This window comes from Coenobita brevimanus, chromosome 103, assembly GCF_032717465.1.
Source record: "Coenobita brevimanus isolate Jiangsu-jjx chromosome 103, ASM3271746v2, whole genome shotgun sequence".
In the NCBI taxonomy this organism is placed as follows: Eukaryota; Metazoa; Arthropoda; class Malacostraca; order Decapoda; family Coenobitidae; genus Coenobita; species Coenobita brevimanus.
In genome coordinates, this window is record NC_137056.1 from 30,179,837 (window position 1) to 30,207,207 (window position 27,371).

Sequence of the window (27,371 nt, forward strand, 5' to 3'; positions counted from 1 at the left end):
GTGTAGGCTTTTATTGCCGTATTTTCTTGCTACTCCAGATAATTGTATTCAGCTTAGGAAACGTCTCGAGTAATGAAGGTATTACTGAAGGTTTTCTCTAATCCCCCTGTTCGAAATGTCCCCTTAAGCTAAGTGAAATCGTCGGAAGCAGGCAAAAATAAACAGATTGAGGTAATTTTACTGTGAAGGCAGAAACAAGCGCAAAGATAATGGTCAAAATTGTTAATTAAAAATGTTAATATGGTACAGTGTTTTGTCGTGGTTTGATGTTAATTCCCAGGATGGATTAAGTGAGAAGTAATGTTAACACTCATATATTTGCTCTGAGGTTTCCTTCGACGCAGGAGTTTTTCCTATTGTTTTTTTGTGGAGACTAGATGTTTACTTCCCGTTTGAAATATGAATAGAATAAATATATACATTCACAACTTTTTAACACTTAAGGCTATCGCTGCACAAGTTTTTTTCAGTTTGTTTTGGTGATCGTCCTTTGTTCCGCGCTGGCGTGTATGTCAGTGGCTGTGTAAACATGTCATAAACCGCAAAAATTGATGCCCCTGGGTCGTCTTATTAGCCAGCCGCATGAAAGAAGGCGCTAAGCCGAGGATAAGCCGGCCCGGAGTCCCTGCCTTGAATTATACCCCATAATTGTTGACGATTAGGGCGCATAATTAGTCGTATGTCGGGTTTATGGCATCGTATTTTTGGGCGAGTGTGACCTTGTGTGACTGATGCGGGGGCTGGGATTAAAGTTTGGTGATGATTATGGAGCAGAATAATTGAATTTCAATTGACTTTGCATAAAGAAGACCAGTTGTATTTTGGTCTTGCTATCTCCACACGGTTACATTCGGCTTAAAGGAAATATTCACATCCTCCCAAGCTGAATATAATCATCTAGAGATGGCAGAAGTAATAAAAATACGTATTCGTGTTGAAGGGATTAGGTTTGCTTATGATTATGGAGCAAAATCATAGCATTAATTAGTGTTTGTGTTACAGGTGGAACTTTAACCTTTTCAGATTAGGACAGCAACGTCATTTTATTCTTGCCATCTCCACATGATTTAATCAGCTTTAGAGGCTTTGCCAACTGGAAAGGGGTAGATTAATGCATCAATAATCTTTCACAACAAGTGATCCGAAATAGAAGTTGAATAAACTCGTTTGGTGGTGGTTTAATTAAAATAATAAATACGTCATGTGATTAAGGAAGTTATGGTTTGGTGTTTTGGTGGAAGTGTGAGTTTCTGTGGCTGGTGGTGGCCACTGATGCAGGGTATATGGAAATCAGTTACTTATCATGGAGTTAAATGATAAAATTCATTTGCCTTGCAAGAACAGGTTGGAGAGTAAATCTGGGAGTGTACCCTAGTACTATTTTATTCGTAATATTAACGTGTCCGACTCTGGGCATAGACTTGATAATCCATTTGTTGAAGATTCATGTTACTATTTGGGCCTACTTTCCATCCTCCTTATAATATTCTTGGTAGGCCGTCACATACAGGATTTTTTCTTTTTTACAAAAAGAAAGACCAGAGGCTAAAAGCCTGAAAAAAAAAAAAAAATCAAGATCGTCTGATCTTGAGATACCTGGTCTTTGCTACATATAAGCAGAGGTACACAGTAAGAAGTGGGTGAGAAGGACGACTTGTGTAAAAAAGAAGAAAGAAAAAGAAAAAGAAAATAAAAGAAAAAAGATACAATGGGGTGCGAGAGTTTGGGTCGAGGGTGCCAAGGTAAGCAAACATGATGGGTGCCAAACGTACAAGGTGTTTGTGTGTTGTGGCCAGGTGCTTTGGAGAGGAAGTGTTGCCGTGTAAACCACAGCTGCACTCACAAATATACCACACCGCTGCCACACTTAATGGACTCAAACCCACCTTCATGTTGCCCGGATTCTCTGTACGTGCCAAATTCTTACAGCTGATCGTGACTGTGACGGGGTGGCATGATTCTGACCCATCACTGTGACTCATTCTGTCAGTGTAGATTAGGATGTAGTGGTCAGGTTTAAATAGTTTTCTGGTTAGGTGCTAATGGAACTCTCTCTCTCTCTCTCTCTCTCTCTCTCTCTGTATGTGTGTGTGTGTGTGCATTATACACGTCGCATACAGAAACAAGTCCTCTTTTTCTTCATGTAAGCTCGGACACTAAAATTATATATTAAGCCTTGTTGCAACGTGAAAAGGAGCAGTGAAATCGCCACAAATCTACTGGTTTATATAACTTCACATTTTCTGCCTGTTTGTTCGTTTGTCCGGCTCTTGTGCACGGCCACAGTTTTCAGGGTACTCTGTGTATGTACTAGTCCATTATGAAGCTACAGTGTAAGTGTTTATACGTGTTTAGGCACTGCCCAGAGGAAGGTCGTGAGCATTAGTTTTGTAGAGGAGGCACAAACCCTTACCCCCATTCTTGACCCGGCAAGAAAATATCTACAGTTTTGAAGATAATGGAATTTTGTGGTGGTTTACTTACAGGCACAGTTAGATGGGAGACACCACAGGAATAGCACCTGGACACCTGGGGGGTTCCGGGAAGCGGCCCAGCCTCGTCCTCCATCTCTCAAAATAATATTCGCAGTTTCAAGAAATAAGAACGAAATTACCGATATAGGTCATCAACACTACATTAACTGTGGATGATCAGGGAGGACACGTCGCCCCCGATCCAAGTCAAGAAAATATCCAGTTTTCTAAGATAACTGGATGTATTAGTGGACGAATTGGCAACGCCGGGTACCACTTCTGTTATAGTAATAAATAAAAAGAATTTTTAATTAAAAAAAAAAAAACGCCCTCGCACTAGCTTGCAAGTTCACTGAAGTACCGTAGAAAGTACTGATGATGGTGTTAGGACACCCACCTACACCCACCACCACCTCTCTGCAACTCACACTCTGTACACCTTCCTGCATTTAGCTGCCCTGTCCTGAGCGTGGCCTTGCACATATTGAGTCAATATATTCAGCCTCGTGACGTTGTTTGATATAGGTTAGTTATTTGTGCCATGACTAGACGGTTTTAGTTATCATTGGACAAACTTTTAGAACTTCAAGAGCATATATGCAACCTTAATTTACCCCTGCTCTACCAGGGAGCTTTTTTAAGCTAAATGAAAGCGTTTGAAGGTAGCAGGAATAGAATCTGAATTCTCCTCAGTTTGAAAAGGTTGAGTATTAGTGTACAAGAGCTTGCTGACGCATAGCTTTCACTGGTTTACCTGGGACAACAGTAGTGGTATTAAGAACTACTGCATGCCCCTCCCCCATACACCACCAGAACTCACGTGAAATACTAGTGTCTGTTTTCGCCTGAGGGAACTGGATCATTCCCACAACTTCAGTACAAAGTCGTTAGATAAAATTCCGTGAACCCTGGGAATAAGATAAGAGTGAGTTTCCATTGTTACTAGTTAAGTCAGCACTCGTGCGTGATCACATTTGGGAATTAACCTAGCTGTACCAGCCTTTCAGTCTGACTTCATTTGCGAGCTGAAAGGAGTTACGGATCTTTGTCAGCTTAGAACAAGCACGCTATGCACATCCTCCTCCATGTAGTTACCCAGTCCTCAGTATGTGCTTGCATTAGAGAGACCCTCGCAGTCAGAAAGACTGAATAGCTTGTTTGGTCACGTGTTCTTAGACAAGTACAGTTGGAGTTAAAAGTTGGCCTACTGTTCCATTTTGTCTCCTTACGTGATGTCCGTCACTTTCCTCCCTGACGCATCATCTCAGATAGCATCATCTATGGACAGAGAAACATTCCATGCCTCTCTCAGCGTAGAAATATTAGTTACCTGAAGAAAGTGACAAGCAGAGGAGGTTAAATATTAGGCGAACTTTACTTCCCGACTGTGCATAAAGAATATTGCGCGGTACGTTGCTGAGATGCACGGAATATAAAGAGAACAGATTTTGACCTCAATTTTCTGAAATCTCACAAAAAGTTTATTTGTCCTTGTGTTTTCCAAAATTTCACACTGTGATTACTCATTGGCACAACAGGTATTGGTAGGAAACACAGGTAACGCCTTCAACCCGTGGGTGTAGTTCACACACACACACACACACACACACACACACACACACACACACACACACTCTCTCTCTCTCTCTCTCTCTCTCTCTCTATATATATCTCTATATATATATATATATATATATATATATATATATATATATATATATATCATCAGCAGCAGCAGCAGCAGCAGCAGCAGCAGTAGCCATTACAAGTCCACTGTTCAGCAAAGGCCTCGCCCAGCCTTCTCCACGAATTCCTTGACTGGGCTAAGCTTTCCCACGTTTTCCCTGCAAATTTTTCACTCCCTGTCTGGCTTTTTTCTGCTACGCTTACAATCTCATGGTGTCTAGACAGTCAGCCTCTTGCTCCATCGGTTATCCCTTATTCTTGGTACATGGCCTGCCCACCTCCATTTCTGTTCTTTTATAAGTTATATAATGTCTTTGACTTTAATCTGCTGTCTCACCAAAGTTGATCTTTTCCTGTCTCTTAAAGATATTCCCAACACTGACCATTCCATTGCTCTCTCAGAACGGATTAGTTTGTTTTCCATCGATTTTGTCAGTTTTCAGGTCTCACAACCGTACGTGATAGCTGGAAATATTCATTCTTTATATACTTTTCGTTTCATACATATTGGCAAGCTAGTTTTCATAATGTCTCTTTGTTTACCGAAAGCTTTCCATCCAATTGTAATGCGTCATTTTATTTCGCTAGCATGTCTTTCATTAATTTTTGTATTTGCCCCATGTAAATGTACTCCTCGACTTCTGGAAGAATTTCTTCGCTTATTCTGATGACACTCTTTGGTGTTTGTGGATTAAACATTACTTCAGTTTTACTCCGGTTCATCTGTAGCCCTGCTTTGAGACATTCTCTGTTCTGGTCATTTAACGTTTCTTGCAGTGTCTCTGCTGTTTCTGAGATTAGGACAATGTCATCTGCAAATCTTAAATGGTTTAGCTCTGTTCCATTTATATTTACTCCTTTGTTTTCCCAGTCTAGCTTTCTGAAAATACTTTCTAGGCATGCTGCAAATCATTTTGGTGAAATTGCATCTCCCTGACGCACTCCCTTCTCAATCTTAATTTTTTCCGAGTCTTTATGTAATTTAACTGTAGCATTTCCCTCTTTATATATATATATATATATATATATATATATATATATATATATATATATATATATATATATATATATATATATATATGTATGTATGTATGTATGTTTTCGAGTAGTTTCACAATGTCCTCATTTACCCCATGCTCCTACAGTGAATTTATAATTGCTGTGTGCTTCACCGAATCAAATGCCTTTTCGTAATCAACAAAACCTGAACATAGTGGTTTATTATATTCTGTAGTTTTCTCAGTTAGCTGATTCATTGTGTGTAGATGATCAGTAGTCGAATACCCGCTTCGGATTCCTGCCAGTTCACGAGGTTAGTTTTCTTCTAAATTTGTTGTTATTCTGTTCGTAAGAACTTTAGTGAAGAGTTTGTAAATGACTGATAATAAGCTAATGGGTCGATAGTAAGATCTTTTGAGTCATCTTTTTTGTAAAGTAAAACAGCTGTTGCATTACACCATTTTTTGGGATTTTTTTTTTTTTTTAATACATTGAGTAAATAAGTGGGTGAGCCTGTTTTATACTTCCGCTCCTGCATCCAACAGTAAATCTTCTACTCTTCCATCTTCTCCCGGAGCCTTCCCTCTTTTCATATATTTAGGAGAAATATTTCCTTCGTCTGGTGTTACCTGAGGTATATCACTTGTGTCAGCTGAAAAGTTATCTGTTGGTACTACCGTCTTTAATGAATACAATTCTTTGTAAAATTCTTCAGTTCTCTTCACCATCTTATCTCTGCACTTAATGACTTCACCGTTTTTCCATGATATAATTTGTTGCTTTCCTAGTGCCATTTTACTTTGCACCTTTTTCAGACTTTTACTTTTTTTTATGGTTTCTTTGATGTGATCCATGTTTCTCCTTTTTCTTCTCTTTCTCTCTTGTTGATAAGCTTATTTAATTCTGCTCGTTCTGTTTAATCTGTCTTTGTTTTTAGTTTCATTTCCTCCCTTCTTTCATGAGCTCTAGTGTCTTTTCCGAATACTTCTTGGCTTTGGTTGTATTAGGTTTCCCTACTGCCTCCGCTGATTCTCTTATTCATTCAGCTCATTGTCACATTAGCATTACCTAGAGCCTGGCATCTGTTCGTTATTTCCAACTGAAAGGCTACTTTATTTTCCTTTACTTTTATTGGACATATCTTTTTATTTTTAATCATCTTCTTTCTTTCACCTCTGAAATTGAATCTGGCTGTGCAACCCATCATTCTATGGTCACTTCCTGTATTTACTTTGGTGATAAATGTTACGTTTGTGATCGTGTTATTCTTATCTGCCATAATGCAGTCGATTTCATTTTTTTTTCTCCATTTGGACTTCTCGAGGTCTATTTTCTCCCTGTTCTTTTGTGAAAGAATGTGTTCATTATTTTCATGTTATACATATCAGCAAAATTTACCACCATTTCTCCTCTTCCATTTCCTTCTTCCACTCCAAATTTTCCCAAACATGCTTCTCCATTTTTTTTTTCCCCAACTCTTGCATTGAAGTCATAAATCCCTTTGACTTCCAGAGTTCCTGTGCGAGGGATTTTACTGGGAGGGTGCTAGGGGTACCGCCCTACGCCTGTCGGCTCGTAGGTCCGTTCCCCGGGGTTCCCTTCTTTATTAAATTGTGAAAATGTCCAGTTCCATCCTATATTGAGGACACTGGGCGCTATTGGGATACATATATATATATATATATATATATATATATATATATATATATATATATATATATATATACATACAGTAAAAGTCCATTCATCCGAATGGCATTGAACTGAGACTCATTCAGATTATCAGATTTTTCGGATTTTTGGGTGGGACCCCTAAGACACTTAATTTCATTTTTAAACTGAAATTTTACTGAATGGATCACTTTTCATTCATTCATAATACAATTTGGCACATATTATGTATTACACAAATTTTTTACTTAATTATATATTTCTGAAGACACGAACTGTAATTGGTAAATTAATGGGTTGTTTAACTCACTAGTAATGCGTAGTGTTGAAAACAACAGTTGTAGGCAGGTAAATCCAATTAGAGAAAGTCCAGTGTTAATAATAAGATGCACGTATTGTAAAAATACAAAAACTTAATTTGTATTACTGTGGAAACTTACGGTACAGATCCAAAAGGTTCCGAGACAAATCGCCGTCAGAATATGGTCGATTCCCCGTCAGGACAGTTCCCCGTCATTCTATAAATATACTTATTACTGATTAATTGATACTTTAATAACTCAGTTTTCAGGGGGATCTGTCAAAGTCCATGTTCATTCAATTGCGTAGGTTTTGGATACTTTAGAAGTTGCACTTTTATACAATAATTAACCTGTTTCTACCTCGCTGTAGTTGACTTTGAATTATATTCCAGCATCACCCATAGCTGTCTTCATTGATTTCCTTTGGTACTACAACATCCTAGGTGTATTTTAAAATGACTCTGAAGAAGTACAAGTATTCAAAAACTAGTGTACTTGCTAAATAAACTGACATGTAAATAAACAACGGGGAATCGTCCTGACGGCGAATTGGCTTGTTATTGTTGTGACAGTGAATTGGCATGGCAGTGAATTGTCCCGAAACCATCCAAAAGTGGTCGATTGTTTACAAGGACTTGCCAATCCATGCATTACCTGATCCATGACCACACCGCTACGCGCGCACGCACGCACACACACACACACACACACACACACACACACACACACACACACACACACACACACACACACACACAAACTTTCACTCAGGTTTGGAAAGACTTCCTGTATTGAAATTCTTGCAGTGACGGGGTAAATGAAGCTTATATCTAATTTCTCTAATTCTGTGTCTTTCCCAGGCTGAGTACAAACATGTGGTGAGTGCGAGAATTCATTTTAAAAGACGTCATCAGAGTGTGGGCCGTATTTTCGTAAGCTAAAAATGATTCATAAACTTTCCTTAGCACTTAATGGCTTCTATAAATCGTCACAGGCTGGCCAGAAGTAAAGAAAATCATGATCGTATAAGGGAGATCAGAGACTGCCTTGACAGTTTCATTAGCCTACTGGAGATCCTTACTATGCCAAGAAAAAAAAAGGGGGGGGGTGGTCACAATAAAGTAGAAATATCATCTTAGTAAAAGGGTGAACACACAGTACAAAAGGTCCTTCCTTAGGATAAAAAAAAGAAAAAAAAAGTCAGAGGGTGGCCAGAATAGAAGAGAAGAATCCATATGGGAAGAAGGGTAATGAAGACTGTTTGTAGCACATTTAGTTCTAGAAATGCATCCTAAGCCTGAAAAACAAGTTGTCAGAGGATAGGCAGAAGTAAATACAGAAATCGTGTTAATAGTAGGGATATGGTGACTGTTTCTAACCCCTCTACGATAGGTTCCTCCAAAGCTGAAAATAGAGCATCGGAGGGTAGATAGAATGAAGTGGTTGATGTGAAGCAGAATATATGAAATTCATTTAGTGATAAGATGTTTTGAGTTGATGGTCTTAAATCTAGCAGACTGGTTTTGATCTTTTTCAGGTGGCTCTTACGGTGATGTGTGGACGCTTCTGGGAGTTTGCAGGTGAGGCCAACAAACAGATTAACCCCTGCAATACGGTGACGTCGTGTCTATTTTATTATTGCCATCCGCAGATGACTGTGGAGGTTAGGGGAGAATTTTGGAACTGGAAAAGTCAGATAAAGACTTCATTTACCCCTTCGATACCCAATAATAAAATCTTTTGGTAGAATCCTTGGATTAAAGGAATTATAGAGGTTCTCTGGAATCTGTTCTATATCAGTTTACTTCTGTATATGCGACTTTGATGCTGAGTTCTCCACGCTACAGTGGAGACCTACTGTATTTGCTCATTTGCTTTCTTCTGCTTTCTTCCTGCTTGAAAATACTTTCATTTTGGTGTCATCCTTTGTGTGTTCACCAGTTCATGTGAGATGACTGGGGCAATTAACCCCTGATTATTTTTTTTTTTTTTTTTTTTTAGAGTCAGAGGTCGAATCATAAAAACACACAAATTTGACAAGCCTATGTTCTGTGAGAGGAGTGAATGAAGTGAAAGAGAGAGAGATTGTTCAGGTGCTTGAGGATGCAAGAGTGGATATATGTGGATTGACTGAAACTAAATGGCAAGGTGAAAGGGTGAGAGAGTGGGAATATGGTTTACCTATATGTGAGGGAGTTAATGAGAATGAGAGGACAAGAGAGGGAGTATGTCTGATGATAAGCAAGAAGTGGAAGGAGAATATAAGAGAGTATGGAACAGTGGGTGCAAGGATTGTATGGGTGAGGATGAAAGTAGGTATATAAGTGTGGGCGATTGTATGTGTGTATGCTCCGACAGAGGACCGAGTTGCAAGAGTGAAAGATGAGTTTTGGGCGAGAGTAGAAGCATGTATGGACAAATTTGAGAGGAGTGAGAGAGTGCTTTTCATTGGAGACATGAATGGCAAAGTTGGGAATGTATGAGTGGATGGAGTGGTTGGTCAGTTTTTTTTTTTTTTTATGCGAGGAAGAAGGAACCAAAGGCCATGAGCCCGCAGTAACAGTTCCCTCCAAGAGAAAAACAAACTACAATATAGAGCCAAATTCAAGATCCGATCCTTTTGAGATGCCTGGACACACTGCATTTGAAAGACTGGAGATCATAGGCAGCAGGAAATACAGACAGAGGGAGACAGTTCCAGAGCTGACCTGTTGCATAAATGAAAGACTGGGAGTAACGGTTAACTCTTGCATTAGAGAGTTGGACAGAAAAAGGATGAGAGTTTGCTGCCAGACGGGTGCTACGCGCCCGTCGTAGAGGAGGAGGAATGCAAGCAGACAGTTCAGAGGAGCAGTGACCATTAAAGTAGCGATAGAAAAGAGATAAAGATGCAACAGTGCGGCGAAGAGACAGAGGTTGAAGGGAGTCAGTAAGAGGAGGAGAGTTAATGAGACGAAAAGCCTTTGACTCCACCTTATTGAGAAGAGCTGTATGTGGGGAGCCTCCCCACACATGAGAGTTGTACTCCACACAGGGGCAGATAAAACCCCTGTATAGAGTCAACAATTGCGCAGGGGTAAAGAAAGAGCGGAGTCGGCTTAGCACACCCAATCTCTTGGAAGCAGATTTTACAAGAGATGTAATATGATCTTTCCAAGATAAGTCCCGAGTAAATGAAACCCCAACCATGTTCAAGGATGATGCAGGATTAAGCTGAATATTATTAAACATTAGTGGGTATACCTGTGGAAGATTTTGTCGGGTTGATAGGTGTAAGAACTGAGTCTTAGATGCATTAAAGACAACCATATTATTTTTACCCCAGTCAGAGATATGAGCCAAGTCAGACATTAGGTGTGCCATAGCCTCATCCCTTGATTGTTGAAGTAACTGTTGAGATGGGCGTTGCGGGAACCGAATGGAAAGGTGAAGGGTGGAGTCATCAGCGTATGAGTGGATAGGGTTAGATGTACAGCTTAGAAGATCATTGATGAATAAAAGGAAGAGAGTTGGTGATAGGACAGAGCCCTGAGGAACACCACTGTTGATAGATCTAGGAGAAGAACGATGGCCGTCTACAACAGCGGCTATAGAACGACCAGAAAGGAAGCTAGCGATGAAGGCACAGATAGAAGGATAGAAACCGTAGGAGGGCAGTTTGGAAATTAAAGATTTATGCCAGACTCGATCGAAAGCCTTTGAGATGTCAAGTGCAATGGCAAAGCTTTCGCCAAAGTCCCGAAAGGAGGATGACCAGGAGTCTGAAAGGTAGATGAGAAGATCGCCAGTGGAGCGTCCCTGACGGAACCCATACTGACGATCGGAAAGAAGGTTGTGATAGGAAAGATGCCTTAAAATTTTTCTATTAAGAATTGACTCGAAAACTTTTGAAATACAGGACGTTAAAGCAATTGGACGATAGTTGGAGGGTTGGGAGTGGTCACCCTTCTTTGGGACTGGCTGAATGAGAGCAAACTTCCAGCAAGAAGGAAAGGTACAAGTTGACAGACAAAGACGAAAGAGTTTGCCTAGGCAGGGTGTAAGCACAGAAGCACAGTTCTTGAGAACAACAGGAGGGACCCCATCAGGCCCATATGCCTTGTTAGTACTGAGGCCAGTGATGGCAGAAAATACATCAACTGAAGAAATTTTAATGTCAGCCATGAGGAAGTCAGAGGGGGGAAGAGATGGAGGAACAGCACTGGAATCGTCTAAGGTAGAATTGGAGGAGAAAGTCTGTGCGAAGAGATCTGCTTAATCAGTAGAAGAAATAGCTACAGAACCATCAGAGTAGAAAAGAGGAGGGAAGGATGATGAGGTAAAGTTGTTAGAAAGATTTTTGGCAAGATGCCAGAAGGAGCGGGAAGAATTTGAGTTGGAGAGCTGAGAGCATTTAGTATGAATGAAATTATTTTTAGTAGAGCGAAGAACAGACTTAGCACGATTCCGGGCAGAAACGTAAAGATTATGTGATTCAGGGGTGGGTTGGCTCCGGTACCTTTTGTAGGCCCTCTCCTTGTTGCGGACAGCATTAGAACAAGCGTGATTAAACCAAGGCTTTCTTGCGTTAGTCAAAGGATATGAGAAAGGAATGTATGCTTCCATGCCCGAGAGAATAACCTCCGTAATGTGCAAGGCACACTCAGATGGCTCACGGCCATGGAAGCAATAATCATTCCAGGGAAAATCAAAGAAGTACTGCCTGAGGGCCTCCCAGTCAGCAGCTCCAAAATGCCACAGACGATGTTTCCCTGGAGGGTCCACAGGCCGTACCGGAGTGATAGGACAGGTTAAGGTAATAAGGTTGTGGTCGGAGGAGCCCAACGGAGAGAAAAGATTAACAGAGTAAGCAGAAGGATTAGTTGTGAGGAAGAGGTCAAGTATGTTGGAGCTCTCTCCAAGGCGGTCAGGGATACGGGTAGGGTGCTGTACAAGCTGCTCTAGGTCATTAAGGATAGAAAAGATGTAGTGGGGTGTGCCAGCTGATATAGATGGGAATGGTAGTGCTTTGGTGGACATCTGTGCTGATAAGGGGTTGGCAATAGCCAACACCTACTTTCGGCATAAGATGATCCACCGGTATACATGTAGAGTAATGAGGAGGATGGATGGTGAACTTGTTGAACGAAAGGCAATGATAGACTACGTGTGTGTGGATGAGCGAATGAGAAGACAAGTGTTGGATGCAAGAGTGTGGAGAGGGTGGGGGAATGGAGTCTCGGACCATCATTTAGTGATGGCCAAGGTAGAGCTGCAAAGAAAATAGTTGAGGAGACGAAGGGAAAGACAGGAGGAAACAGCTCCTGTGAGAAGAGTGGAGAATTTGCAAGATAGTGAGAAAATGGCAGAGTATAAGAGCATAGTGGAAGGAAGATTGGGAAGGTATGAGCTAGAGCAGATGGAAGGGGTGGAAGACGTATGTAAGATATTCATGGAAGAGATAGGCGCAGCGTGTGAGGTGGTTTGTGGAGTGAGGAGGAGATGCAAGGGTGTGCAAGGGACAGCATGGTGGAATGATGAGGTGAAACGAGCTGTGTTACAAAAGAAGGCATATAGTGAATTGTTAGCGAGTAGAGGTAGGGGAGAAGATGAGAGAGAGAAGAGAGAGGTATATGTGAGTAGGAGAAGGGAGGTGAAGAGACTGGTGAAGGAGAGTAAGAAGAAAGTGGTTGAAGAATTTCGGAGGAATCTTAGTGTGAAAAGGAGGGAGAGTAAGAAATTGTTTTGGAAGGAGGTAAAGAAAGTAAGGCAGTGTGAAGGGGGAAATAGTAGGGGAGTGAAAGATAGGAATAATAGATTGTTGGTGGAGAAGAGAGAGAAATTGAGGAGAGGGATGGAGCACTATGAGGATTTGTTGAATGTAGAGAGTGACAGCAGTGTGAGTATAAGTGGTTGGGGAATGGCTGGGAGAAGAAGTGAAGAGTGGAGGAAGGAAGAGATCAGTGGGGCGGAAGTAGTGGAAGCAATGAAGAAGATCAAGATGGGAAAGGCCCCAGGAATTGATGGAGTATGTGGTGAAATGCTGAGGCATGGGGGTGAGATTGTTGTGGAGTGGATATGGAAGTTGTGTAGATTGGCTTGGGAAGAGGGAAGGGTTCCAGATGACTGGAAATCAGGTATAATTATTCCTTTATATAAAGGAAAAGGGGAGAGAGAAGTATGTGGTAACCATAGGGGTATTTGCCTTCTTAGTGTGAGTGGTAATATAGGTGGTAGAATACTCATTGACAGGGTTAGGCATTATGACAGAGGAGCTAGTTGGAGAAGAACAAAGGGGATTTAGGAAGGGAAAAGGGTGTGTAGATCAGATATTTGTTCGAAGATGTTTAGTGGAGAAGTATCTAGAGAAGGGAAAGAAAGTGTATGCTGCCTTCATGGGCTTGGAGAAAGCTTATGACAGAATAGGTAGTCAAGGTATGTGGAAGGTATTAAGAATATATGGAGTGGATGGGAAATTGTTGAATGCTGTGAAGAGTATGTACGAAGGAGCTATGGCTACGGTGCTAGTGGATGATGAGCTGAGTGAGTTCTTTGATCTCAGTGTGGGATTGAAACAGGGTTGTGTGATGTCTCCATGCCTGTTTAATATATACATGGATGGGGTTGTAAAGGAGGTGCAGGGTAGGGCAGTGGATGTGGGGGTGGCTCAAATGAATGAGGGTGAGGTTTGGAAGATTCCGGTGTTGCTGTTTGCTGATGATACAGTATTATTGAATGAAGATGAATGGGAGTTGCAAGGTCTGGTGAATGAATTTGGGACAGTGTGTAGGAGGAGGAACCTGAAAATTAATGTAAACAAAAGTAAAGTTATTGTGTTTGAGAGGAACGAAGTCACAGAATGTACAACCTGAGAATGAAGTCACAGAATGTACAGTGACGTTGGATGGTGAGGATATGGAGAGTGTGAGTGCATTCAAGTACTTGGGTAGTGTGATGAGTAAGGATGGAACTTTGGGGGATGAAGTGCGTGAAAGGGTACAGCAGGGAAGGAAGGTTGTTGGTTCACTGAAAGCAGTGATGAGAAATAGGGAGGTGAGTATGGAAGTTAAGAAGTCACTGCATGATAGTATTGTGATCCCTACCCTGACGTATGGAAGCGAGGCGTGGACCTTGCAGGAGGGGAATAAGTCAAGAGTGAGAGTAGTGGAAATGAGTTACTTGAGAGGAGCATGTGGATTGACATGGAGGGACAGGTTGACGAATGAAGAAGTGAAGGAACGTTGTGGTGGATCTGGATGTGGTTGAGAAGATTATGAGAAATACACTGAGGTGGTTTGGACATGTGGAGAGAATGGAGAATGAAAGAATGACTAAGAGGGTGTATGTAGGTGAGGTGGAGGGAGGGGTAGACCGAGGATGAGGTGGAGGGATGGAGTTGAGAGGTATATGAGGGAGGGGGGGTGAGTTGGGGGAAGGGTAGTCAAATGGTGGGTGACAGAGCGACTTGGAGGCGTTTTGTCTGCGGCCACCCTTTGTGGGACTAGGGCGTCGGGCTATAGATAGATAGATAGACTATGTTCTAGTATGTTCATTAATCATGATCGCAACTTGCACATAAATATGTGTGTACTGTAGATGTATGGAAACCATCCTTCACTGACTTGCGAATGTTGTCAGTCTTAAGTACTTTTTGCATTATACTGTACTGTATTTATGTAATTTATGGTGACAGCAGAAAGCTCCGAGTACATCAGACAATTAAGGTTTGATATGCCAAATGAATTGCTAATGAAGAAGTGCTAGTTGTTGTTGTCGAGCAACCCCAGTCTGTCTGGTCGAGCAGACCCATCAACCACAGGCAAGCTACCGCGCTTGCAGGGCTGTCCCGTGCAGTGAACCGATTTTCCCTTGTGGCAGACAGCGCATTGCCACAGCGAGACGCGGGAAGGAATGTGGAGGTTTGGCTCCTGGATGGACGCCAAATTTGCGTCTTCACCCAGTTGACAGTGGCACCATAGTATGCTCCACGTCACCCCATTATTTGGTTTAATGATTACCACCCAGCTTTGTAGATGGTTTCCTGGGTTGCAGGAAGCTATTAGTTTTGGCACTTCACTGAAAGAAGAGTAATAAAGGGTGACAGTAAAGGTGGGAGGAATAGGAAGAGAGGTGGGGAGACAAAAAAACAAATGATACAGAGGAAGTAGGTAACACTATTTCAAGTGAGTAGATGATGCTCGCCACCACCTACTACCGAGAGGTGCTAGTAAACCTCCGAGGACTTCATGTACTTTGTGTGAGATATTTGCCTGTAGAATAGAATAAAACTAACTGGAGGTAGCGAGATGATAACGAGAAAAAGGACATTTCGTAGACGCAACCACACCGACGGTATCAACCACCCTAACACATCCTTAAATGTATTTTTCATTGGACCCCTTCCTCAGACACCCCAAATGTTATCACACACACCTCAGAGACACACCAGATACGCCAGAGATGCACACCATACACACCACCAGTATTCCTAAAGCCACAGCACCCCCATCCTCATTAATGTGACGTCCATAAAACTGCTGTTGCAATTTGCCAGTGCCACTTATGTGGGTGACACAGGGACACACACACTGAATTTGGCCGCCCCAATGGGTTCGACAAAAAACTCGTCCTCCAGGGCTATAACCTTTTGCGTCCGCCAGTAAACGTTATTTTACTCAATGAAGTGTGCTGGAGAGAGGAGCCTTCGCGCGGTTGTACTGACATAGTTGGGCGGCTACTCTGCCTGTTAAGCAAACGTCCATCAACTCCATCCCTATCCCTTGAAAAGGGGATGGTGGACTGCAGGAGGGGGATAACTTCAGCCTGCAGTCTGCTGGGCTCACAGTCAGAGGAGCCTGGAACAACAATAACAACAACAACAAAAACAGCAACAACGACAACAACAAAAACAGCAACAACAAACAACAACTACTGCTACCACTACTACTACTACTACTACTACTACACATGGAAGATACTGAATTTGGGTCTCTGTTATCTTGTTTTTGTTTTTTCTTGGAGTGAACAATTTTTCTGGCTGCTGGCCCTTGGTTCCTTCTTTCATGCATTAAAAAAAATTTACTAAGGGCACTGAGGTCCCTACACAATACCCTTCAGAACACACACACATACACTAACTGTATCTTCACCAACACACGTTACATTATTCTGAACTTCGTATTCATTCACCTCTCCAATTCACCTCACCTGTTCACCCTTCTGACCCTTCCCTCACCCCTCGCTGCACACCCTCACCCCCTTTCCATTCTCCCTCAGTCTCACCCCTCAACACTTTCCGTTATTCTTCACCCTAGCCCTTTACACCTGTAACATCTTTCACCCTTTCTTGCACCCTTCTCTCTGTTTCTCCCTCACTCTTACCTGCTACTCCATTCATCCGTCTTTGCCTCTTTATCTGAGACCGTCACTGCTATAATCTACTCATCCTTACTCACTCTTCTTCACTCTCAGCATCATCCTTCTCTCCCATCGTTCATTCTCACCCCAGTACTCTTTTTCACTAACACCTTCACCCCACATTCCCGTCTTTTACGTATCCCAAACCCTCGCACCCAGACACAGTCCCTCACTCACCCTCACCCCTCTCTCCCATCACCCCCCTCTCCCATCACCCCACTATTGTTTTGTGTTAGTATGGACTCTGGACTTGTTATTTAGACATGTACTGTGCCCCTAATCCCCATATCGGAGTGAAGGCCAGCTGTTGCAGTGCTCGGTAAGCCTTCCTTGTAACGGATGAAATTAAAGGAACAACCAAAATTTTTTCGGATAGTTTGCCGTTTCGGACAACCAGGAATTAGGACAATTCTTTTTGACAGTTTATAGACCTCACCTTCTGCTAACTTTTTCCCTGTACTAGTAGTTGTAACAAATGGATATTAACTGTAATAACTTACGTGCACTCAGCTTTGAACCTGAAATCAGTAAAAAAAAAATGGCTTGCTTATGTGATGGTTGTTCTTACAGTTATTGGGCGCATGTGATTCCCCCCCCCCCCCGAAGACTATGCAGCTATTGGCTTATTCCTGTTAAGAGATCACGGAGTGTTACCAAGAGCAATTGACTGTCCTAACTGCAAACTACCGTGTATTTACAGAGAAGGCAAATATATATGGTATTATGCACGTTGGACAGTCTTTAAGAAGTTACAATTTACGAGTATGCATTTGAACGGTTAGGTTTGAACGCAGTGAGGTGATTAATGTTGTCGGGGGGTCTAGGGGGGCATAGCCCCCATTTAGGATAACGATTTTTTTTCTGGTGTTGTTTGTTGATTCGATCTGCTGTACTTCTACTTTCATTTCTTTCGGGATGTAACTTTTAAGCCGTCCTTCCCGACGCAAAACCTCCGATTCCCCACCGGTCCCCATTATCGACATAAGAGAGGACGTGGCATAACTTGGAAACGATTAATTTGCGACAGATCTCAAAGTTAAGTATGATCGTTGGTTGTCCAAAACGGCAAATTGACCATACTTTCGTCCTGTTTCTTTCAAGGTCTAGTCAGGTGTATCTTACTAGACGTTGCCTTCTTCCATCTCTCATTCCTTCGCTTCACGTGTCACACCGTTTCTTTACCTCTCACACCCCCATTCCTCCACCTCTCGCCTATCTCTCCACCTGACACCCATTTCCTCCTCTCACACCCCCCTTTCCTCCATCCCTCACCCCCCCCTTCCACCACGCCGCACCCCCTCATTGCTCCACCCATCACACCTTATACACCACTTCTCACCCCCCCGTTCCTTCCATCTCTCATCCCTTTCCCTCCACGTCCCACCTCCTTCTCTGCACGCCTCACCCTTTCCCTTCACCCCTTTCCTTAACGCTCTGACCTTGCCTTCATTGTGTGTGCTTTATGAGGCGGGAGTCTGAGTCAGTGTGTGTGTGTGTGTGTGTGTGTGTGTGTGTGTGTGTGTGTGTGTGTGTGTGTGTGTGTGTGCTTTTTGAGGTGGGAGTCTGAGTCAGTGTGTGTGTGTGTGTGTGTGTGTGTGTGTGTGTGTGTGTGTGTGTGTGTGTGTGTGTGTGTGTGTGTGTGTGTGTGTGTGTGTGTTCTTACCTAATTGTATCATTACAGGAATGTGTGAGGCTCGTACTGTCCCGTGTATTAAACCACTTATATCATAAATGTCCTTAAATTTATTAATAGTTTTGGCACACACTATTTCATTCGGTAGTGCATTCCACTGATCAATTGCCCTATTTAGGAAACTGAATTTCCTTACATCTTTACAACCTCTCTTTTTATGCAGTTTTTTGCAGTGTCCTCTTGCTGATGCTTCGCCATAGGTTATATACTCATTTATGTCTATTTTCTCCTTCCCTGAGATGCATTTATATAGCATAATCATGTGTCCCTTTTTCCTTCTCTCCTGTAGTGTGGGCAGATTCAGTTTTTCTATTCTTTCTTCGTGGCTTACATCCCTTCAGCTTGGTACCCATCTTGTAGCGGCCTTTTGAATTTTTTCAGTCTTGTCTATGCGTTTCTTGATATGAGGATTCCAGACTACTGACGCATACTCCAGGGTTGGTCTGATGAATGATGTTATTATCTTTCTCAGCATGTCTTCATTTATATATGTGAATGCTATTCTCATATTTGCAAGCAGTGTATACATGTTCCGTATCTTCTGACTGATGTGGTCAGCCGGAGATAGTCTGTTATTGATAATCACACATACGTCCTTCTCACTTTCTGATGTGTGTAGGGTTTTGCTTCTTAGCTTATAATCCCAATCTGGTCCTTTTCCACTTTTACCAAACTTAATTACATGGCATTTGTCCACACACAATTCCATTTGCCATCTACTTCTCCATTCATGATGCTTATTTAATTCTTCTTGTAGATCTCTACAAGAGTCTGTGTTTGTAATTCTTCCTTGTATTTTTGCATCATCAGCAAACATATTTAGATAGCTTTCATTTCCAGTGTTACTGACTGTATCATTCACATGTACTAAAAACATAATTGGTGCTAACACTGATCCCTGTGGAATTTTGCTAGTCACTTCCCTCCATGATGAGTAATTTCGCCTTAGTACTGTTCTCATTTCCCTTTTTCTGAGAAAATCTCAAATCCAGCAGTACAGTTTGCTTCGGATTCCTCCTTGATGGTACAGTTTCCAGAAAAGTCTTGGGTGCGGTACTCTGTCAAATGCATTCTTGAAGATACTGTCCACCCATCCTTCTCTTTTCTATAATGTTTTTGCAACTCTGTCATAGTATTTTAATAGGTTAGTAACACATGATTTTCCCTTTCTGAAACAAAACTGTCTTTTTGTTATCATATTGTGTTTTTCTAGATGGTTTACCCAAACTTTTCTTATCAGCTTTTCTAATATCTTACTTACGACACTGGTTAGTGATACTGGTCGGTAGTTGAGTGGATTTTGTCTAGTCCCTTTCTTGAATAGGGAACAATGTTTGCTTTCTTCCAAATATCAGGTAGTTTACCTTGACCCAAGGATTCCTGGAATATTTATGATATTGGGCTTTATCATTAATATTCAAGGAGTCCTTGGGTCAAGGTAAACTACCTGATGTTTGGTGTAAGTGTGTGTGTGTGTGTGTGTGTGTGTGTGTGTGTGTGTGTGTGTGTGTGTGTGTGTGTGTCTGTGTCTGTGTCTGTGTGTGTGTGTGTGAGAGAGGGAGAGAGAGAGAGAGAGAGAGAGAGAGAGAGAGAGTAGATGGTTGTCAGGACGTGTGTGTGTGTGTGTGTGTGTGTGTGTGTGTGTGTGTGTGTGTGTAGATAAGTAGTTTGGCATCCTCATGCCGTTTGGTTGCGATGGGAGGCAGCCGTGTGTGTGTGTGTGTGTGTGTGTGTGTGTGTGTGTGTGTGTGTGTGTGTGTGCCTATATTTTGGTCAAGGTCTGTTGTGTGTATCTTCCTCCCATATTCCTTGTCTTTAATGTTATCCACTAATTGGTAAGTCTGTAGAGGCACTGAAGTATCATAACACACTACATAATACAGACATTAGTATGCTGTTAGTATGTAATATTGAGGCTTCAGGAAAGTCGTGCCTAAATTTGCGAGAGCTGGAGGAATTAGCAGTGGAAATTCTAGCTAGGGAATGTCGCACACAACACAATATGACGTCATGGTAAGTCACACAACACACCTGATGGAAGATCACCACAGACATATATACACGTGGCCACACACATGAGCCAGTCAGTAGTATACGGGGGAAATTGGAGAGACTGGTCAGAAGGGGTTGGGATGCGATAGGAGACAGAAGAGGCATGGTGGAAAAGGCAGAGTACAGGGGCACGGTGTTAGCCAGCATAAACTGCCCGCACCACTGCTCTTGTCAGGATATCTCCCTTTTGAGAATAAACTGCAGTCAGAACCCCAGAATGATCTTTATCTTTCTCTTGCCATCCACGACAAGACCATCTTGAAAATTCATTCCTATTACAGCCTTATAATCTGATACTCTGGAAACGACTCGGCTACAGATACGAGAACTCGTATGCCCGTTAATACACATTTTTTTTTTTTTTTTTTTTTTTTGTCAGACGATATTGAATGGATATGATTATAATCATTGTATATCATCCATTTTTTCCCATGTTCTTTTACCTATTATGCCCATGTTAACAGCAATCATTTACGCTTTTCCCATGTTTCTGGTTAGCTTTATGAGTGTTTATTTATCTTCACCTTCCTCCGTTCTTGATTTCGTTCATTTATTTTAGTTTTTTGTGCGATTTTCAGCAGTGTTTTAATCAGGGCCAGGGAGTTTATATGCCAGCAAACCACCGTAGTTGTTGTTAATATTTTTCACTTTAACATACACATGTTGTCAGTGTTTGAGGCTCTGGAATGTTTGGCATATTTATACTCATTGTCAAGGTCTGTTTGTAGCTGACATTGTCCCTGTGTTCTTCGTTTTGTGTGTGTGTGTGTGTGTGTGTGTGTGTGTGTGTGTGTGTGTGTGTGTGTGTGTGTGTGTGTGTGTGTGTGTGACTAACTCCGTGGAATATTGGAAACTATGTTTGTTACCCAGTGATGCTCGATTGAGCCAAGTTACAACAATTTTCTTGGAGGATCGGGTTGCGGAGTTGCGATCGCTCCCCCAACTTCTACTCTTAGTTTTTGTGATACTCATTGCTGGAATTTTTTGTATGCACATGAAAGATATCCTTCCGCTATCTTGAGATATGGATATTATCGTAGGGGTTGAGGATGGGTTCTGCATCCTCTCTTCGACCTTCGAAGTGCAGTTTCTGTGTTGCGTACAACCTAACTGACACTGAGCCTGTTAGTATGGCCATACAAAATTTCATTGCTACAAAAACTGATCTTTTGTTTTCATTTTCCTTTTGGGAGGTTTACCTTCCTTCCCCAACCCTCAAACGCAGTTGCCGTAATCCCAGTTGGTTACATTTTTCTTTTTCTGTGGCCATACAAAATACCCTGTATCGCTTTTTTGTCTTGAAAACTAGGAATAATATTTTGGCGACGGGTCGGGATCGGGGACCGCGCCCCCTTCTAAAAACCTCGAACACTATCTATATGGTGCTCTTGACCTTCCAACTACTTAGAACTCGATTTTGGTTCTCATTAAGTTTACCTTCTTTGAAAAGGACAACTTCATTTAAACCTTCGGCTTCCATTTGTTTAATTATTATTTCAATTATATCTTCACAGCTGACTCAGTAGTTAAAACAGAGGGGTAGCCAACCTCATCAGTAACAGTTCTTCGAGCCTCATTCTTTATTCCTCTTGCCTACGCACAAAGATCCTGCCAACTGAGACATTCCAATGACTGTGACTCACTGACGGCAAAGCATTCAGTCAGGTCAGTGCAGTATGTTTTGTACTGAAAGCCAGTTGCTAAATACAGGAATTTTTGTTGGCAGTTTGATTATCCCTTTCCGATGGCCTTGCTAAATTTAGGTACAGTACATCATTGAGGCCGAAATTGGACTTCTTTGACTCAAAGTGTTGGACCTTTTCAGTACATTAAATCATGGAAGTAAAACGCCCCTTTTTGCTGCCCCATGTTCTGAGATGGCAGTTTGTCACTGCCCGATGTAAGGCCGGTTTCTATGTGTGTTTTATTTGTTTCGCCTGTAGTAACACCTACTTTCCTTTCCAGTTTGGGATTCACGGTTACTAAGCGACATTAGCTCAATGTTGGAACTAGGATGGGTGAGTAGAAAGCTGCCAAACCAACTAGTATGAATTTCATTGTTTTGATGTGCGTCGGTGTTAACCATACTGAGGATTGACATGCATAGTTAGCACGAGTATGAAGGGAAAGTTAAACCAGACCACAACATAGGTGACAATGACAAACGGAATGTTCAGGATGTTAGCTACTGAAACAGGGCATTCTTTTTTTCTTCTTCTTATTTTTTTTTCTGTACTCCGACTTCTGCATTCTGACAGTCTGCGTCAAAGGCAGTCGATTTTGGCCTCATTGTGAACTGTATTACTGATCTGATTTTTTTTTACTTCGTTATGTCAACAGCCAGATATGAATATTCCTTTCCTTTTATTATGCATGATTGGAAGACACTTTAAAAGTACGAGAGAGAGAGAGAGAGAGAGGAGAGGGAATGATTAAGTATAGGGAGTCAGTGTCTTTCAGGTTCGTTGGAAGCATAGTGTCAGGGCTAGCCATAACATCACCGTGGTATTTTCAGTTTGCTCACTGTCACTTAGGACAAGGCAGTCTGTTTAGTCGATTTGTGTGACTGTACAAGAAATGTTTCTTAAAGGAATATAGTGAGACCACGAATTGCCAGATGCTTTCATGCATTCACATCTCCCCTAAAGGAAGGATAAATTTCTGTATTTCCTTTGGTGGACAGCAGCATATTCTTGGAGCTGCATGTATCCAGAATGATTTAATAGTATGGGCTGATAGATTTTTTTTTTATAACAGAACAGAGAAAGGAAAAACGAATGAATAAAAAAAATCCTTACACCAGATTACTGGCATCCTCCATTCATAAATTATCTGTAACAGTTGGGCTTGAACAGCTGTAGGTTGAAGTTCGGGGGGAAACAACTTCGGGGAAGCGAGTTCCAGAGAGATGCAGTTCGGGGAATAAAAAGATTCTGATAGGCAAAAGTTCTGCAATATGGTTGTGTGACATTCGTCATAAGCGCTACCAGATACCCGTGTAACACGAGGAAAGACATGGAGAGGTGGCCGCAACTTCGTCTGAGCATTTGCCATAAAAGTATCTGTAAAACAATGCAAGGGAGGCAACATTCCTTCTTACTTGTAGGGGAGGTAGTTTACTTATAATAGCAGGATTATTAATAATTCCAACAGCTTTGTTCTGAATTTTGTTGAGCTGTTTTAGTGCAACCTCTCCAGATCCATTCCACAAGGGTGAGCAATATTCATGCTTAGAGCGCACTTGACTCTTATAAATTATAGCTTACTACTTGTCAGTGAAGAAGTTACGGACTGTACAATAATCCAAGTTTCTCTGAGGCGGTTTTAGCAAGTGATCTGACATAAGAGGTCCAGGTGAGGACATTGTTAAGTGAAACACTGAGAATTTCAATACTTTTGGAGATGGGAATATTAGTAGCATTGAAGGTAATATATGAATCTGGCAGTATCTGTGTATTGGTAACTTGTAACTTGTATGTATTTGGTTTTACTAGCATTAAATGAGACTAGGTTATTTTGTCCCCATTCATTGATATTAGACAAGTTTTGATTTATGGAGATGGCTGTACGGAGTTGATAGAGATATTAAACTTTCTAAATGGGTGTTTGAGTGTGAATGAACTGTGACGTGTTGAGTCATGTGCATATGAATGGATGGCATTGTGGGTGACAGATAAGAGATCATTAATATGAACTAGGAATAGGGTTGGAGCCAGAACTGATCCTTGTGGCATGCCAGCATTAATTGAGTGGAAATTGGAATATACATCATCTACTTTTACTCTTATATATCTGTCACTGAAATATGAGGAAAGCAGAGGAACAAAAGACGTTAGTACATAGCAAGGGAGTTTGGACAGCAGGGAAATGTGCCACACTCTGTCGAAAGCTTTAGAAATATCAGGGGCTACTGCATGAGTTCAGTATGTGTATGAATTCATGATATACAGTAAACTGCATCTGATTGCTATATCCTTTTACAGTTATGGTAGTAACTAAGTCACTTTTCCAGATGAAAACTATCCAATCTTTCTGCTTTGTATACAAGTACATGTCATTTCTGTACTCCAGCATGGAAAAATATAATTTTGGGTGTCTATAGTACAAACATATTTACCAGGCATATATATATATATATATATATATATATATATATATATAACCCATTGGAGCCCAGTGTCCCTAGTATTGGACAGAACTGGTATTTTTCAAGTCTTTATAAAGCAGGGAACCCCCGGGTGGGGACCTATGAGCTTCGCGACTCTGAGCCGATAGGCGGAGGGCGGTACGCTTAGTACCCTACCAGTGCAGTGCCTCGCCCAGCACCCCTGGGATCCAGTGGGTTAATGACTGGCAAACCTATCAGTCTCTTTCTGTGTGTGTGTGTGTGTGTGTGTGTGTGTGTGTGTGTGTGTGTGTGTGTGTGTGTATGTGTGTGTGTGTGTGTGTGTGTGTGTGTGTGTGGGTGTGGGTGTGGGTGTGAGACATCGCTGTTAACGTCTGGTGTATGATGGTGGAAGATGATCCCATAGCGATGTGCTCCTTCCATTAAGAAAAACTATGAACCGCATCACATACATTTCTGGAGTGTGTTGTCGAAATATTATATTCATGAACAATAACGTACGGTCATAGGCTGTGCAGGTTATATTTATTAGAAATGAAGGGTTGTATATATTTTAATTTTGTATGCAAATGACAGTTGCCTTTATTTATACTTTTTTTTTTTTTTTTAAGAAACAGAGGGATGGAAAAAATCCATATACCAGGTTACAGGTGTCCTCCATTCATAAAATATCTGTAACAGTTGGACTTGAACTGCTGTAGATTAACGTAGTGGGGAAAGTAATGTGGGGAAGCGACCACCAAAGAGAAGCGGCTCGAGGAATAAAGGAACTGATAGGCAGAAGTTCTTCAATATGGCAGTGTGAGAGTCAAGTCATGAGCGCTACCAGGTGCCTGTTTAGCGCGGAAGACGAAAACCATAATAATTAATATTATTATTGTTTGTAAATCTCTATTGGCCTGTTTTTAGCGCTGTACTTCATGAGAGGAAGCACAAACAACATTAATAAAGCGGAAAGTATTTGGTTTTCAGTGTAAGGAAATATTTAAATTCAGTATTGGTTGTTGTACACTGTATCCGTAGTGTACCAGTTTACTGTATTTTGTGCCTGACTTGCCTGAGATTTGTCTGTGTTGTGGTGGTGGTGTGTTGGGGACGAGGACTGGTGGCAACCTTGAGAAGGCCAAGAGAACACGCTCCCTAGCACTGTCTCCATCCCTTCACCTCATTCACCCAGACCCTTCCCCTGCCTCCCAGCCCCCTTTTCTCTTTCTCCCTCCCCTCCCCCCCCTTCCCCGCCCGCACTTCTCTTTCCCCCTTCCTTTCATCACCCACTCTACTTCACCTCATCATTTATTCTTCCCCTCCTCTCTCTCTCTCTCTCTCTCTCTCTCTCTCTCTCTCTCTCTCTCTCTCTCTCTGCCTATTCCACCCTATTCATTCTACCCCTTCCTTCTTTTCACCTACTAACCCCAACCCCACTCATTACTGTGCCCATTCTTTCTCTCTCTTGTCCCCACTCCACCCCACAAATTACTCTCCCCCTCCTTTTTCCCCTCCCCTTCCCCTCCCCCATCCTTCACTCTTTCCCCTTTCTTCTCTCATCTCACCCAGCCTTGTCTAACCCGACCTAACCTCTCTTAACTTAAACAAACCTAACCTAATTTAACTTTACCTCACCCCACATTATCTCACCATTATCTTTCCTAACCTTGCAATCACAGTCATCACACCCTCACTCATCACCACCACGGCCATCATCACACGTCCCTTGGCTGGCAGTTTTGTGAAATAAGAGGGGGAGGGAGGAAGGGAGGAAATGAGGGGTGGAGGAGAGGCTTGAGGGAGAAGAAGGGAGGAGGAAAAAGGAAAAGGAGAGTAGGAGTAGAAGGGATGAAGGGAACTAAATGAGGTAAAGGGAAGAGGAGGAAGCAAGTAAAGGAAGAGAAGGAAAGAAGAAAATACAAGATGAGGGGAGAAAGAAGGAAGGGATGATGCGAGAAAGGGGAAAGAAAGTTTGAGAGGAGATAGGTGCATGAGAAAGGAAGCGAGAGTAGGACGGAGGAAGGAGTTGAGGGAATAGAGTTAATGAAGGGAATGTTATGCTTTGATAGTGTTAGACGAGAGGAAAGTGACGGTTTGAGTTAGGGAAGGAGAAAACGGAAGAGGTTAATGAAGGGAGAAAGAGGAAGAACGTAATGAAAGGAAGGAGGAGGAAGAAGGTAATGAAAATAAGGAGGAGGAGGAAGAAGGTAATGAAAGGAAGGAGGAGGAAGAAGGCAATGAAAATAAGGAGGAGGAAAAAGAAGGTAATGAAAGGAAGGAGGAGGAAGCAGGTAATGAAAGGAAGGAGGAAGAAGGCAATGTATATGAGGAGGAGGAAGAAGAAGGTAATGAAAGGAAGGAGGAGGAAGAAGAAGATAATGAAAGGAAGGAGAAGGAAGGAGGTAATGAAAGGAAGGAGAAGGAAGGAGGTAATGAAAGGAAGGAGAAGGAAGGAGGTAATGAAAGGAAGGAGAAGGAAGGAGGTAATGAAAGGAAGGAGAAGGAAGGAGGTAATGAAAGGAAGAAGAAGAAGAAAGAGGAGGAGGAGGAATATTTGGCACGAGGCAACAGATGCGTCGGTACTGAGATGAAAGGGAAGATAGTGAGGGAACAAAAACTACGGATGAAAAGTTATGATATATATATATATATATATATATATATATATATATATATATATATATATATATATATATATATCCTCCTTTTCTAGGTTAACGAGAGGTGCACTGCTTCATCCTCTCAACCCCCACTTCCTCATCTTTATTGACCCTTAACCCCTTCAGTCCGGTGATGTGTTTTTCGTCTTAATCAGCGCACCACCAGACAAGTATATTCAACCTAGAATTTATCGCCAGTGGTGAAAAGGGTTAGTGAAACCTGTATTTAACCTATTCAGTTCTAGAGTCAGCCCAGAGCTGAATAAAATGTCCTTAGCAATAATAAACTAAAAGAATGCATCGTCTGGTTGAAGGATGTAAACCTCG